This window comes from Vicugna pacos, chromosome 29 (genome assembly GCF_048564905.1).
Source record: "Vicugna pacos chromosome 29, VicPac4, whole genome shotgun sequence".
Lineage (NCBI taxonomy): Eukaryota > Metazoa > Chordata > Mammalia > Artiodactyla > Camelidae > Vicugna > Vicugna pacos.
In genome coordinates, this window is record NC_133015.1 from 14,968,120 (window position 1) to 14,982,260 (window position 14,141).

At 38.0% G+C, this 14,141-nt stretch overlaps 1 protein-coding gene across 1 annotated transcript in view; it reads right to left on the reverse strand.

Moving 5' to 3' along the window:
- LOC107035089 (ryanodine receptor 2-like) overlaps window positions 1-14,141 on the reverse strand; it is a 117,391-nt gene that overhangs the window by 50,331 nt on the left and 52,919 nt on the right. Inside the window, exons 9-11 of the mRNA XM_072951847.1 lie at window positions 10,575-10,729; window positions 5,992-6,083; window positions 2,885-2,927 (exon numbers count right to left, since the gene is read on the reverse strand). The gene's annotated coding sequence lies outside the window, so the exon portion shown is untranslated. The remainder of the gene's footprint in view (window positions 1-2,884; window positions 2,928-5,991; window positions 6,084-10,574; window positions 10,730-14,141) is intronic.

The following is a 14,141-nucleotide window of genomic DNA, read 5'->3' on the forward strand; positions in this document are numbered from 1 at the left end:
CAACTCCTTTCACCCTGGGGAGCCCTTCCACACTTCAACTGCACTTCTGTAAGCAGCCCCTTCGTTACATTTTCCAAGTCTTGCCTTCCTCATTCCCTTTTATACCAACACTAGAGCTCTCTTCAACACAAAGCCAAACACATCAGTCTCACTCACAAAACCCATCAAAGACATCTGTTTTTTTTAAAGCAGAATGTCAGCCAACCTCCGACCCTAAGTAAACACAGGAAAACATTCCGCTACACCTTCTCACCTCCCACTCTTGTATCACTGGGTCATCTCCTGCTCCCCAAGGGGACCAGCCCAGGTGTTTTCACGATCATGCTCCCCTCAGCCTACAAGACACTTCCCTTGCTTCTGCCTCTCAAATTCCTATTCTCATTCCAGTCTTGGTTTCAGCGTCACATCTTCCATGAAAGTACCTCTGATCCATCAGTTACAAATAATTCCCTTATTTCCCATAATCCTTTGCCACTCTCACTGTACCTTTTTTGTGAAACACAATTCTACCTGCATTAGAAGTTTTAATTTACATTACCTGTCTCCTTCAAGAGACTGCAGTTCTTTGGGTGATGACTGTGTTTTAGCCATCTGTGTGTAACCCTTAGGAACTAGGACAGTGCCCTGTAATTAGCAAATACTCCAGAACTCTTAAGTCTACAGTCAGAATTGGATCTGACAGTAAATGGTAATTACAAGACTATTACTGAGAAATTTATCTTCACTGGAATTGAACAAACTGACTTCTCCAGACACATCACCCACAAATCACTATAGTGATCTTGGGGAAGCTCTCTTCCTACTTTTCCCTCAATCTTTCATGTAAAGTCTGCAGAAATTACTTTCATAACAATAAATTGAAAAAATAAAAATGCAATAAATGCAACAAATCTAACAGCCAAATTGAACACATACTGACAATACAAAAATATTAATTAAGGTTTAGCTGAACTAAATATGAAAAAGCCAACCAAGTGTTTATGGAAGTTCCAAAAACAAATAATCTACACAGAATTAGGGTAAAGGTGTTTAAAGGAATATGTGGGCTAAGGAGTCCAAGAAATGTATCAGTGTGTTAAAAGAGTAAAACAATCTAAAAATCACCTACGAAGTGATTCTCTGAACCTCAGGAGGGCTATTTGAAAACATCAAGTCATAGGAAAACAATCCAAAACAATCCAATTCAAAAATGGGCAAAGGATTTTAATGGACATTTCTCCAAAGACAACACACAAATGGCCAATAAGGCCAAGAAAAGATGCTCAGCATCACTAATCATTAGGGAAATGCCTATCAAAACTACACTGAGATGCTACCGCATACCCATTAGGCTGGGTACTATCAAGAAAATAGACTATGACAAGTGTCAGTGAAGACGTAGAGCCTTGCAACACTTTGTGCACTGCTGGCGAGAATGTAAAATGATACACCATTATGGAAAATGATACAGTGGTTCCTTTAAAAATTAAAAATAGAATTACCACTTAATCCAGCAATCTCACTTCTTGGTGTATACCCAGAAGAATTGACAGCAGGGACTCAAAAAGATATTTGCACATTCATGTTCCTAACAGCATTATTCACTATAGTCAGAAGATGGAAGTAACCCATGGATGGATGAATGAATGGATAAACAAAATGTGGTATATACATAAAATTGATTACTATTTAACCTTAAAAATGAATGAAATTCATTTACAAAAATTAACTTATTTACGAAACAGAAAAAGACTCACAGACAGAAAACACATTTATGGTTGCCAAGGGGGAAAAGGGGTGGGAAGGGATAAATTGGGAGTCTGAGACTTGCAGATACTAACTACTCGATATATAGAATAAATATCAAGTTTCCTCTGTATAGCACAGTGAGCTATATTCAGTATCTTGTAGTAATCTATAATGAAAAAGAATATGAAAAATAATCTATGTATGTGTATGTATGACTGAAACATTATGCTATATACCAGAAATTGACACAATACTGTAAACTGGCTATCTTTCCACTTAAAAAAACAAAAAGGATGAAATTCTGACATGTGCCACAACATGGATCAATCTTGAAAACGTAATACTAAATGTAATAAGCTAGACAAAAAACAACAAATATGGCTTGATTCCACTTATACAAGATACATAGAATAATCAAATTCAGAAAGGAGAATGGTTAATGGGGCTGGGTCAGGAGGATGGATAGGGAGTAACTGTCTAATGGATACAGAGTTTTAGTTTGGGAAGCTGAAATGGTTCTGGCGATGGATGGTGGTAGACTGCACAACAATGTGAATATATTTATTGCCACTGAACCGAGTATTTAACAATGGTTATAATAGTGAATTTTATGTTATGTATATTGTACCACAATTTTATAAAATAAATAATTTTTACTACCAAGGAATGTCATGGAAATTATGTATCTGTGACAAAGATATTTAAAATTCTAAACTGTCAAGTTTTGCTGCATTGTGCTAAAATTATATAAATTCAATACAGAAAAACTGGCTACTACTTACTGATTAGAAGCCCACTTTGCTGTTGTTCAGCACATTATAGTAATTTTTACGGTGTTAGTATGTACTTCATTTATAATAACCAAAATGCAAGTACAAAAGCAGCCAAAAAATTCATCAGGATCAATGAAGAGCACCTAAGTTCCTGTACAATGACCTTTCTTGACAATTAGCAGCACAAAATCACAACAGTTTCTTTCACTTCCTACTAGAAGCCCTTGAAAACAAAGACAAAATTGGGATCACTATTAAAGTGGATAAACAGTAATTATGCAAGTCAATGTAATTACTGTTTAATATATACAGTTATCATTTAATATTTTTTAAAACATAGGGTCCATGGAAAAACAAATTGTCAATTATACTCAAGAACTTACGTTCATCTTGATGTGTTCTCTCTGGAAGCTTGCTTTGCAGTCTCTAGGAGGAAAAAGGAACACTTTATATCTCTAATCCACCAATATCTGAATTAACATATTTTAAAGATAAAACCCAAGAAACAACAAAGTTATTAAGAGTGATCTCTGTCATTTAGATGAGACTCACTCTGTATACAGAAAGCATCACTAGTTGCACTGGAACAGATTCAAAATACCAAATATCACCAATTGTGCCCCACTTTCACTTCCGTTGTACCACCACAGAGTCAATAATGACATTCTTTAGGCAAAGCAATGAAGATTAGGATTAACCCAAACTTACAGTAAGGGAATAAAATTCATACTGGGTTATGAGAAAGAGGGATGTTTGGGAATAAAAAGGACATGACAAGTCTATCGCAACAGCGTAGTGCACAGCCTTGGGTGTGGCCTCTCCTCAACACACAGCTGCAGGATCCTCTACTCTGCTGAATTCTGGATTCTTACAGACCCTTAACTGGTGTTCCAAAGGCTTCTTAATACAAGCTGAAGCTGATCTTTATCTATCCCTTCTACCCAAATCTGCTCCTTTCCCTGAGGTTCCTCACAGGCTCATGTTAAGCTAAAGTTCAGAGTCATCATTAACCCCCTCTCCTTCACCCCGTATCCCATTCAAATGATCAGTAAGTTCTCAAATCCACCTCCTCTCACTTCACGACAACTGCCACACCCAGTTCATGTCCTCACTGAGTCACACCTGTACTACTGCAGTATGCCCCCAAGTGCTCTCTGCTTCTGGTGTTCCCTCCCCCTTCTCCACCTTCCTCTCATAGATCCTCCTAGGGTCCACAGAGCAGTCTTTATGAAACACAGTATCACATCAGTTACTTGTTTAAAAACCTTCAGTTGATCCTGTGTGAAATCATTACCAGTTCTAATTCTTTTACAGTATGTCTTACAAAATCTTTCCAAATCTGGACCTAACTTTAGTCTCTAGCCTGACCTGCCTATACATGGACAGTTGTGCCCCCATAAGGCTGCTGGTTCCCCTCCTACAAGCTTGTATTTCTTCATATTCCTATGCCTTTGCAAATGGTCATCTCATTCCCTGGGAGGATCTCCAGCTTCTCCACTCCCTATCCATGCCAAGAGTACTTTTACTTACCCTTTAAAATTAGGTTCATGATGTCATCAACAAATAAATTACAAAGGAAAAAAGAGATGTCAGGGTAATGCAGAGACTAAAAGAGGGTAAGAGCCTACACAAATGCTCTGTGGAATAGTGTTCCTGGCCTGTTTCAAAATCATATGGCTAGAAAAAAACAGGAAGCCAATATGAACCATTTTCTTAAATTAAAAATAAGACATCCCTAATCTATTCCTAGCTAGGTGACAATGTTTAAAAACTGATACATAACGCTTCACACCCATGACAATGGCTACCATCAAGAAAACAGGAAACAACATGTGTTGGTGAGGATGTGGAGAAGCTGAAACCCTGGTGCACTATCGGTGAGAATGTAAAGTGATACAGCCATTATGGAAAATGGTACGGTGGTCCCTGAGACAATTAAAAATGGAATTACCATTTAATCCAGCAGTATCATTTCTCAGTATATATCCTGACGAATTGAAAGTAAGGACTCAAAAAGATATTTGCACACTCATGTTCATAGCAGCATTATTCACAAGAGTCAAAAGGTGGAAGCAACCCAAGTGTCCATGGATGGATGAATGGAAAAACCAAATGTGGTACATACATAAAATGGAGTATTACTTAGCTTTAAAAAATGAATGAAATTCTGTTACGTGCCACAACATGGATAAATCTTGAAGATGTTATGGTTTAAGTGCAGTAAGCTAGAGACAAAGAGGACAAATACTGGGGAGGGTATAGCCCAGTGGTAGAGCGCATGCCTAGCGTATACAAGGTCCTGGGTTCAATCCCCAGGACGTTCTCTAAAAATAAACAAACTTAATTATCTATCATCACCAAAAAAAAAAAAAATACAAATGCTGTTTGATTCCTCTCATATGAAGTATCTAGAGTAATCAAATACATAGAGTCTAAAGTAGAATGGTGGTTGCCAGGGGCATGGAAGAATGGGAATAATTACCTAACAAGTTTGGGAAGTTCAAAAAGATCTGGAGATGAAAGGTGGTGATGGCTGCAGAACAATGTGAATGTACTTAATGCCACTGAAATGGTAATAAATTTTGTTATTTTACAACAATTAAAAGAATAGAAAAAAATTTTGAAAAACCAATAGGACACCAACTGCTGGTGAGAAATGTGGAGCAACCACAACTCTCGTACATCACTGATGGAACGTGAAATGCCACAATCACCTTGGAAAAATGCCTGCTAATTGCTTTCAAAACTAAACCGATGCCTACCCTGCGATATCCCAGCCCCACTCCTTGGTAGTGACTCCAGGGAAAGGAGAGCATTTCAGTACAAGAGTGGTCACAGCAACTGTACTTGTAACAGTCAAAAACTAGAACAAGCCCAGGTGTCAGTCAACAGGAGAATGGCTAAGCGGTGGTGTCTTCCTACAGTTAAACAGTGCTCAGCAGTAATAGGCACAAGGACTGACATGTGCAGTGAGAGAGATAAGCCTCAAAAACATTATGCTGAGTGAAAGGAGAATTATACTAGAGTAGCTACTGAATGATTCCATTAATATGAATGAATAAAACAGGCAAAACTCATCAACAATGGAAAAAAAATCAGAAGTGTGGTTATCTCTGGGGGATGGAAGTGGGGACTGACTATGAAGGAACTTTCTGGGTTGAAGGTAATGTTCTCTATTTTGTTGGGGACTAGAGTTACACAGACGTATGCATTTGTTAAAACTCAATAAATACCACAATTAAAACTTGTGCATTGCGTATGGTTATTTTACCTCAAAAAAATGCCACAAAGAAAGCAACTCCAGTCAATGGCACATGTGATAGAAATATTTACAGATAAAATGTACTACTGTCTGCAACTTAGAGACATAAGAAATTGAGATGGAATGATGAAAACTTACAGTTTTATACATCAAATAAAAAAGATGGGATTGATAAATGGGTAGAGGGCTAGATAGAAACATGACAAAGCAGACAGAGTAAAATCTTACCTCTAGCATTATTAAAAAGGCACCATGAATATCTCCTTTCTTTTCAAATAGTTATAGGCAGTGACTTCATGAAGTTGATACTTCTGAGTAATCTAGGAAAAAGGAAATGACAAACCTTCACAAATCTTGTTCACAGAGTCAGAAGAGTCTATTAAGAATGGGAAAAAAAACCTGGATAATAAAACATGAATTCAAACCCTAGAAGTATGCTACTTTACAGTGTAATATGCAAATATTTGACTTTCTAGTCTTGGAGTGGCCCATTTGGGACTCTAACTGAACCAGGGTCATTCATTTTTTTTTCCACTTTTTTATTTTAAAAGTTGTTTGTGCGCCTGAATTATGTGTATCCACTACACAAAAGGTAACATGAATATATAAACAATAATAATATACACCAGAAATTGACAAGTGTAACTATACACAAAATATTTAGAACAAAATGACAATGAAACCACTACACATTAGCTTGTGGGATCCCAATAAAAATTCATAAACTAAGTTTCCAGGGAATAAAGGAGAAATGCCAATTAAGCTACGATAAAACAAAGAAAGTAAGTACAGAAAAGAACTTCACAGAATCAACAGAGAAACAACAGAGGTTTTAAACAATCCCCAATTAGTCTTTGGGAAGACTAATAAAGTAGAATAATTCTTACTAAGGAAAAAGAGAAGCACAAATAACACATGAACAGGTTAACAGATCAAAGAAGGAAAATATGTGATCATCTCCATAGAGAAAAAAATCATTTGATAAAATGCAGCACAGCACCCGTTCTTGAGAAAAATAAAAACAATATACATCTTGAGTAAAGTAAAAGCAATTTAAAACACTCTAACTCAAACTGGGAATGGAACTTTTGTAATTTAATTTAAAAAAAAGCTATCAAAATCCTACAATAAAAACCATATTTAATATAAAATGTTAGACACATTCACTTTTAAATCAGGAATGACAGTGCACACTGTCACTGCCTCTTTTCAATAAAACCCCAGAGCTCCTAGACCTCTGACAGGAGACTGAAAAAAGCCTAAGGTTGGAAAGGAAAAAAACTACCATGGTTCTCACAAAATATTATGGTTATAATAAAAATCTAGATACTATCTGAATGAAAAAACACTTCAGCCTCATTGCTAGATATAAAACAACATGCTGAACTTAGTAACATGCACCAACAGTAATCAGTAAAAAATGTCATTTCAAAAAATTTCCTTTAGAATGTTAACAAGAAGTATAAGTATCTTGGAACAAATTTAAGAAAATATGCAAGAGACAAGTAAGATATTATATAAAGTGATAAAACCTCACCAAAGAGCACAAAGGGCAGTTTTAAAAGGCAACCATGGTCCTGGATGTGAAAATACCATAAAATGTCAATTCTCCTGGAATGAATCTATAAATTCAATGCATTTCTTCATCAGAATCCTAGAAAATGTATTATTTATAAAGGTATGTGACAATGTGATTCCTAAATTGATATGAAATAGTAAGAGGCCAAGAACAGCCAAAGGGTTTTAAAGAAAAAAAATGACGAGGGAAGAATTTTCTTTCAACTAATAAATCTTATTCTAAAACTGTTTTCATTAAAATCTGTGGTATTAGTATAAGGAAAGAAAAATGACCAAAAAAGAGAGAACAGAATCCGCAGAAACAGCTATGTATATTTGGGAGTTTGGTGTATGGCATTAAAAATAAGGGAGGAAAGGACAATAAAATGGCACGCGGAACATCAGTCATCCACATGGAAAAAATATATAAATCTCTCTCTTGGTCTGTTTACAAAAATAAATTCCAGATAAAATGTAAAAAGCCAAACTATAAAACTCACGTTAAGAGGATATCCTTATCCCCCTGCCCGCCCCCCTGCCTGCCCTGCCAAGTATCCATACCCAACGCCCTGACTCTGCCACAGACCAGGTCCTGGCACTCTACCAGAACCGCCACTGGCCCAGACCAGGCCACACACCTCCAGCCCCACTCCCCCTGCTCGCCTCCCCCTCCCCGTTACTATGTCCCCACCCCTGGCCAGGCCCAGTGACAGACCGGACCCCCAAGCCAAGGCTCCTTCTCACACCCAGGTCCCCTGCCAACACACTCCACCCCGCTAGGTACTAACCTATGGCCCTGACACCCCAAGCTCACCCCTCATGTCTCACTGCAGGACCCCCAACATCTTGAGATGGCCCCCCTCAGCTAGGTCAATTCCACTCAGACCAGCCACTTACCCTTCAGCCTGTCTCCCCTCACTTCAGGACCCCCTCTCACTCAAGTGCACCCCTTCCCAAGCTGACTGCCTTACCCCTCTCCCTGCAGGTGGGGCAGGGAAGTCTGGGCTCCAGTCACCATAGGACTGCCCCAGTATGGGGATCCAGCACAGCTAGTATCCAGGCTACAGGGCTCTGCAGACCGGGCCTGGCTGGAGGCGGTTCCCATTCCTGCCCGGGGAACCCTGATCCCAGACCTGATAACTAGCCAGAGATCTAGCAAGAAGATCCTGGAAGTCAGAGAGCAGAGAAGGGCTCAGTGAGAACTCCCTGGAGGCTTGGATGACCCAGTGCATATGAAGAGTGCAGGAAGAGTTGAGTACACAGACAGGAAAACTGCCAGGACACTGACTTCCATGGCTTCCCTGCCCTACCCATGCAGAGAGATCCATCCACAGAAGGGAAAATTCAGCAGGCTTGGGTGCTATGCCAAGCAGATATAGAGCAAATATTAGAATTCAGGCTAGAAAACAAAAATGAAAACAGAAAAGCAAAGCTGTGACATCAGTAGGTATGTGACATCAGTAGGGAGATTTCAAAGAGTAATTCCAGATATGTTACAAAACAAACATATAACATAGTCAAAGAATTGTAGCAACATTTAAAAGTCTTAAAATAAAAGGTCAGAATCCAGATGACACATCACAATCAATAATGTCCAGTTTTCAATAAAAAATTATGAGCTATGCAAAAACACTGGAAAGCGTGAGCCGTCCTCAGGAAGAAAATCAGTTAACAGAAACTAACTCTGATGGTCCACATGCTGGATTTAGTAGACAACACCTTCAAAGCAGCTGTAATACATATGTTCAAAGAGTTCAAAAAACCAGAGAAAACATGGTAACAAAGGAAAATATGGTAACAATGATTTAATGAAAAAAGCACTAAAAGAAAGTTTTGGGGGTGCAAAGTACAATGACCGAAATGAAAAATTCACTAGCTGGACAAAACAGCAGCTCTGAAATGGCAGAAAAAAAGAATCACTATACAATTTTAAGACTGTGCAACTTCTATTACTCTCTATCTGGAGAACAGAAGAAAAATCACTAAATAAAAATAAAGTCAATTTGACACAACATTGTAAAATGACTATAACTCAATAAAAAAAGTTTAAGAAAAAAACACTAAAAAATTAAAACTAAAAAAAAAAAAGTCTTAAATACCTGGTAGACAACATTAAGTATACAAACATGTGCATAATGGGAATTCTGCACCACCCCCACAGAAAAAAGAGGGAAGAGAAAAAAGGGGCAGAGAAAGTACCTGAACAGATACAGCCCCAAACCCCAGATTTGATGAAAAATATTAATCTACAGCTCCCAAAACTAACAAATCCCAAGTAGGATAAACACAGATCCACGTAGGATAAACACAGATCCACATCTCAGACACAATAGACTGAAGCTGTTGAAAACCAAAGAGGAGAAAATCATGAAAGCCACAAGAGGAAAAAAGACACAAAATATGATTATGACTTCTTCTGAGAAGCAATGAATTCAAGAAACCAGTAGGATGACTAATTTAAAATGGTAAGAGGAAAAAATTTCTATCAACTAAGAATTCTATACCCAGCAAAACTATCTTTCAAAAAACGAAGGCAAAATAAAAACATCCCCAAATATACGCATAGAGATGTAAATCCAACCACATCCATATAGTCACATTAAATGTGAATGGCCTAAGCATCTCAACCAAAAGACAGACTATCAGGTTGGATTAAGAAAAAGCAAGATCTAACTAAAAGGTGCATAACAAGAGACAAACTTAAGACTCAAATGTTAATACAGACAAAGAGGGGCATTTCACAGTAAAAAATGGGTCAAACATCAGGAATATGTAACAATTAAGATACGCACACCTAATAACAAAGACATAATACACACAAAGGAAACACTGATAGAAACGTAAAAAGGAGACAAATTCACAATTACAGCTGGGATCTCAAAACTCAACTTTCAACAGCTGACAGAACAAGTAGAAAATCAGTAAAGGTACAGACGATTTCAACAAGACCACCTACCAACTTGATCTCACAGACGTTTATAGAACACCCTCCTGTGTATCTCTTCATCTGACTATTCATCTGTATCCTTTTGCCTATACTTTATAATAAACCAGTAAACTTAAGTAAACGTTTCTCTGAGTTCTGCGAGGTGCTCTAGAGCAAGTTAATCATACCCAAGGAGGGAATTGTGCAATTCTGCAGCTTTTCTATAAAACAATGCTCGTTGCTTCCACTGATGTGATGGCAAAAAAATGAAGCTATTCTACAGGCAGCACCCCCACCCCATTTCCTCCCTGGGACCAGCCCTGAGTACCTGCTTTGCGCACTGAGCCACTGGAGGTAGTGTCGTCTGTGTAGGGATGGCTGCTCTCCACCATCACAGGCTGGGAGGATAGGTGGCCACTCTGTGAGTCTGTGGCTATATTCTCCAACCCAGTGACACAGAGCTCCAACAACATTATCAGACACCTGTGGGAGGAAGTGGGAGACAAAGCAGGAAGACATCAGGATGCCCACTCTGATCCAGACCTTTCTGCAGGGATGAGGCAGAATGGAGCATTTGGGAGTCTGAGAAATCTACTTTAAATCAGGGCTCGGCTTCCTCATCTTTATAATCAAGATAGCCCAGAACTCAGAGAGACGCTTGAAGAGATCTAGGTACAAGTAGCCAGGAGGCACCTGACACACACAAAACACCCAGCACATACCAACTGATGAAACAAAAAGCCTGATTACAAGATTTTTTCTTGATACACAACCTGAGGAAAAGTCTGCCTCAAGAACAAACAAGCGAAGGAGCAGAACGGTGATAAAAATGACCCAGAGCCTAGAAGTTACTGGGGGTCAAACAGGAGAGGGCAGACATGGAGAGGAATGACCAAGCCATCCAGGTCAAACAGTGGCAGACTGTCTAAAACTAGAGCTGCAAATATGAACACACCTAGAGGCGTCTCTTGACTGGAGATGTTGAGGGTCAGCCCCCAGTACCGCATACTCCCTACAGTCTGTAATGTTCTGATTGCATTTTAAAGTTTTAGTGATTCACGACATTGAAATGGCTAATACTGCTAACTATAAACTCCCTGATTGCTATTTTTAAAAAAAATGAGAATATATTATTAAAGTAGTAACACAGTGGTGGGCTGTGCATTAAGCTTTAATGATGTCAACGTCTCAGATTCAGGGGGAGACAGAAACAAAGTTGGGATTGTTTTCAAACTTTCCTGGCCAGTGGCAAGGTGCTACTCCTATGTCCCACACTGACCTAATATTTGGGACTTCTTTTTAAAAAGAGAGTAACATTTGAATTTACAACAATAATGCCTAGATGGCAGTGATCATACTTTGTCATTAATAAAACTACTTACTAGGCTAATCTATTTGTTACCTAATATGATATGAGAAAAAAGACAAAAATAACCATTTATTTCTGAAAAGTACAGAATAGAAAATAGTTTTACTAATTTTTCTAAATTAAAAAATTCAGAATTTACTGTTATTACTGTTAAGTTTGGGTTGAATTCTTACGATTACAGTTCTATTTCTGTAATTTGACCTCCTGTAATTTGTAAAACACATTGCAGAGTGCATTTTCCTATTTCACAGATTTACTATCAGGACCATTATTGTCTTTCAGACTTAAAAAAAATTATACTTCTCTAAAGAAGCTACTTTCAGCAAAGGTTCACTATAACTGCAAAAAGATGTAAAACCCTACTGCAGAATGCACTTACAACAACTTAGCTGTACATACATAAGCTGTGAAAACACTACCACAATAACTATCTGTGTGTTTACCTATCTTTGAAATGCAAGACAAAAAGTAATCCAAAACAATAGTGAAAAGACAAGAGTCTCACAATACACAGTCCTAGCGGACACATGTTCCAGCTCACTGCCCTCAGGGTTCCCAGACCTCAGCAGAGGGAAGGAACCAGGTGGAGCCCAGTGGTCTCAGTGGACACAGGAGGGGAGCCCGACGTGGCCAAAGCTCACAGTACAGGACGCAAGAGGAGAGAGTTGCCTAGAGAGCACCCTGGAGATGTGCAGGTACCCCTCTCACCCAGCTGAGGATGCAACAGAAACTGATGGGCGCCTACATGAAAGGGCACTGCCCAAAGACAAAGAAAGAACTGCAGGAAAGGCTGTGCTGCGGCACACCGGTTGGGAGAGAACAGAGAGCCTGGCATAGTGCCTGCTCCCATCAGCCAGATCAGAGGACCTCACAGTTCACCAGGCACTGAGTAAAATACCCAGTGGCTGGGAACAACGAGCCCCAGACTAGTATCAGGTCTGAATCCACTTAACAAGTCCAAAACCAAGATCCAAAGGGAAACTACTTCAGAATAACTTAATTATATATAAGCTCAAGAAAGTTTATAGACACAAAAATCTCCAGAAACATTCAGAGTAAAATTTACAATGTACAGCATCTAACTAAAAGTTATCAAGTGGGCAGAAAGGCAGGAAAATATCTGTGATTCAGAAATAAGAAAAATCAATAGATCTCAACAATCCATAACTGACACAGGTGTTACAATCAGCAGGCAAATTAAAACACTGTATCTGTATTACATATGTTGAAGAAGAGAACCAGAGACATGGAAGATAGTACACCCAAATCAAATTTCTACAGGAGGATGAGGGAGATGGGTGTAACTTAGTGGTAGAGCACATGCTTAAAATGCACAAGGTCCCAGGTTCAATTCCCAGTACCTCCATTGAAAAAAATAAAAATTAACAAATTTTTAAAATAATTTTTGACTAAACGTCAATAAAAACAAAGAGTTAATAGGTGAACAAGTTTTACCTCTTTAAAAAAAAAACTCTAGAGAGGAAGCTACAATGTCTGAGACCAAAACTGTCTGGTAACATTAACAGCATATTAGAAAATGAAGAAATTACTAGTTTATTTGAAGATATAGCATAGAAATGCTCCAAAATGAAATACAGAAAAAAAAAGTTAAAAAATGAACAAATTGTCAGTTTTGTGGGATAACTTCAAGAGATCTAATGAAACTAGATCTCCCAAAAAAGAGGAGACAGAAAAGTACAGGAAAAGTTTTTGAAGGAAAAATGACTGAAAAATCTCCAAATTTGATGAATATTATAAACCCAATATCCAAGAAGCATAATGAACAAGTACACAAAACATGAAGATAAAAACCAGGAAAAATCAAGAGAAAATCCAAAACATAGTCTGAGATAAAACACGTGTTAGGTACAGAACACCAAAAGGAAGAATGACAGCAAATTCTCAGTGAAAACAATGTCAACCCCAAACTTTACACCCAGCTAGAGTAGACTGAGAACATAGAGCAAAATGACTACTTCAGGCATAAAAAGCAGACAGGATGAACCCAGATCTGAACTACAAGACATAATAAAGGAAGTCCTTCAGTGAGAAGGCAAATGATGCCAGGTGGAAGCATAGGCCTCCAAAGAGGAATGAAGAGCACTGGAAAAGATAACCACTTGAGTAAATAGAGACATTCTTCTCTTAACCTAATGTGCAAAAAAAATACTATCAAGTTAACAACATACACAGAAATGTGTAACAACAACAGCACAAAGGTGGGGAGGGAAAAAAACAGAAATATACTAGTGTATGACTCATTTAGTATACATGAAGTAGCATAATATCATTATGGTAAGTTACATGCGCATAATATACATCTAAAGCAATCACTAAAATAACGTTAGTTAAGAGCTCAAAGAAAACAAAGAAAAAATATAATCATAAAGAACAACTAATTCAAAGAGAGGCAGAAAAAGAGAAGAAAGAACAATGAACAGTTAGAAGTAATAAAAAACAAATAGCAAAATACTGATAGAGACAAATAGGTTAAAATTAAAAGAATGGAAAAGATACACAATAGTT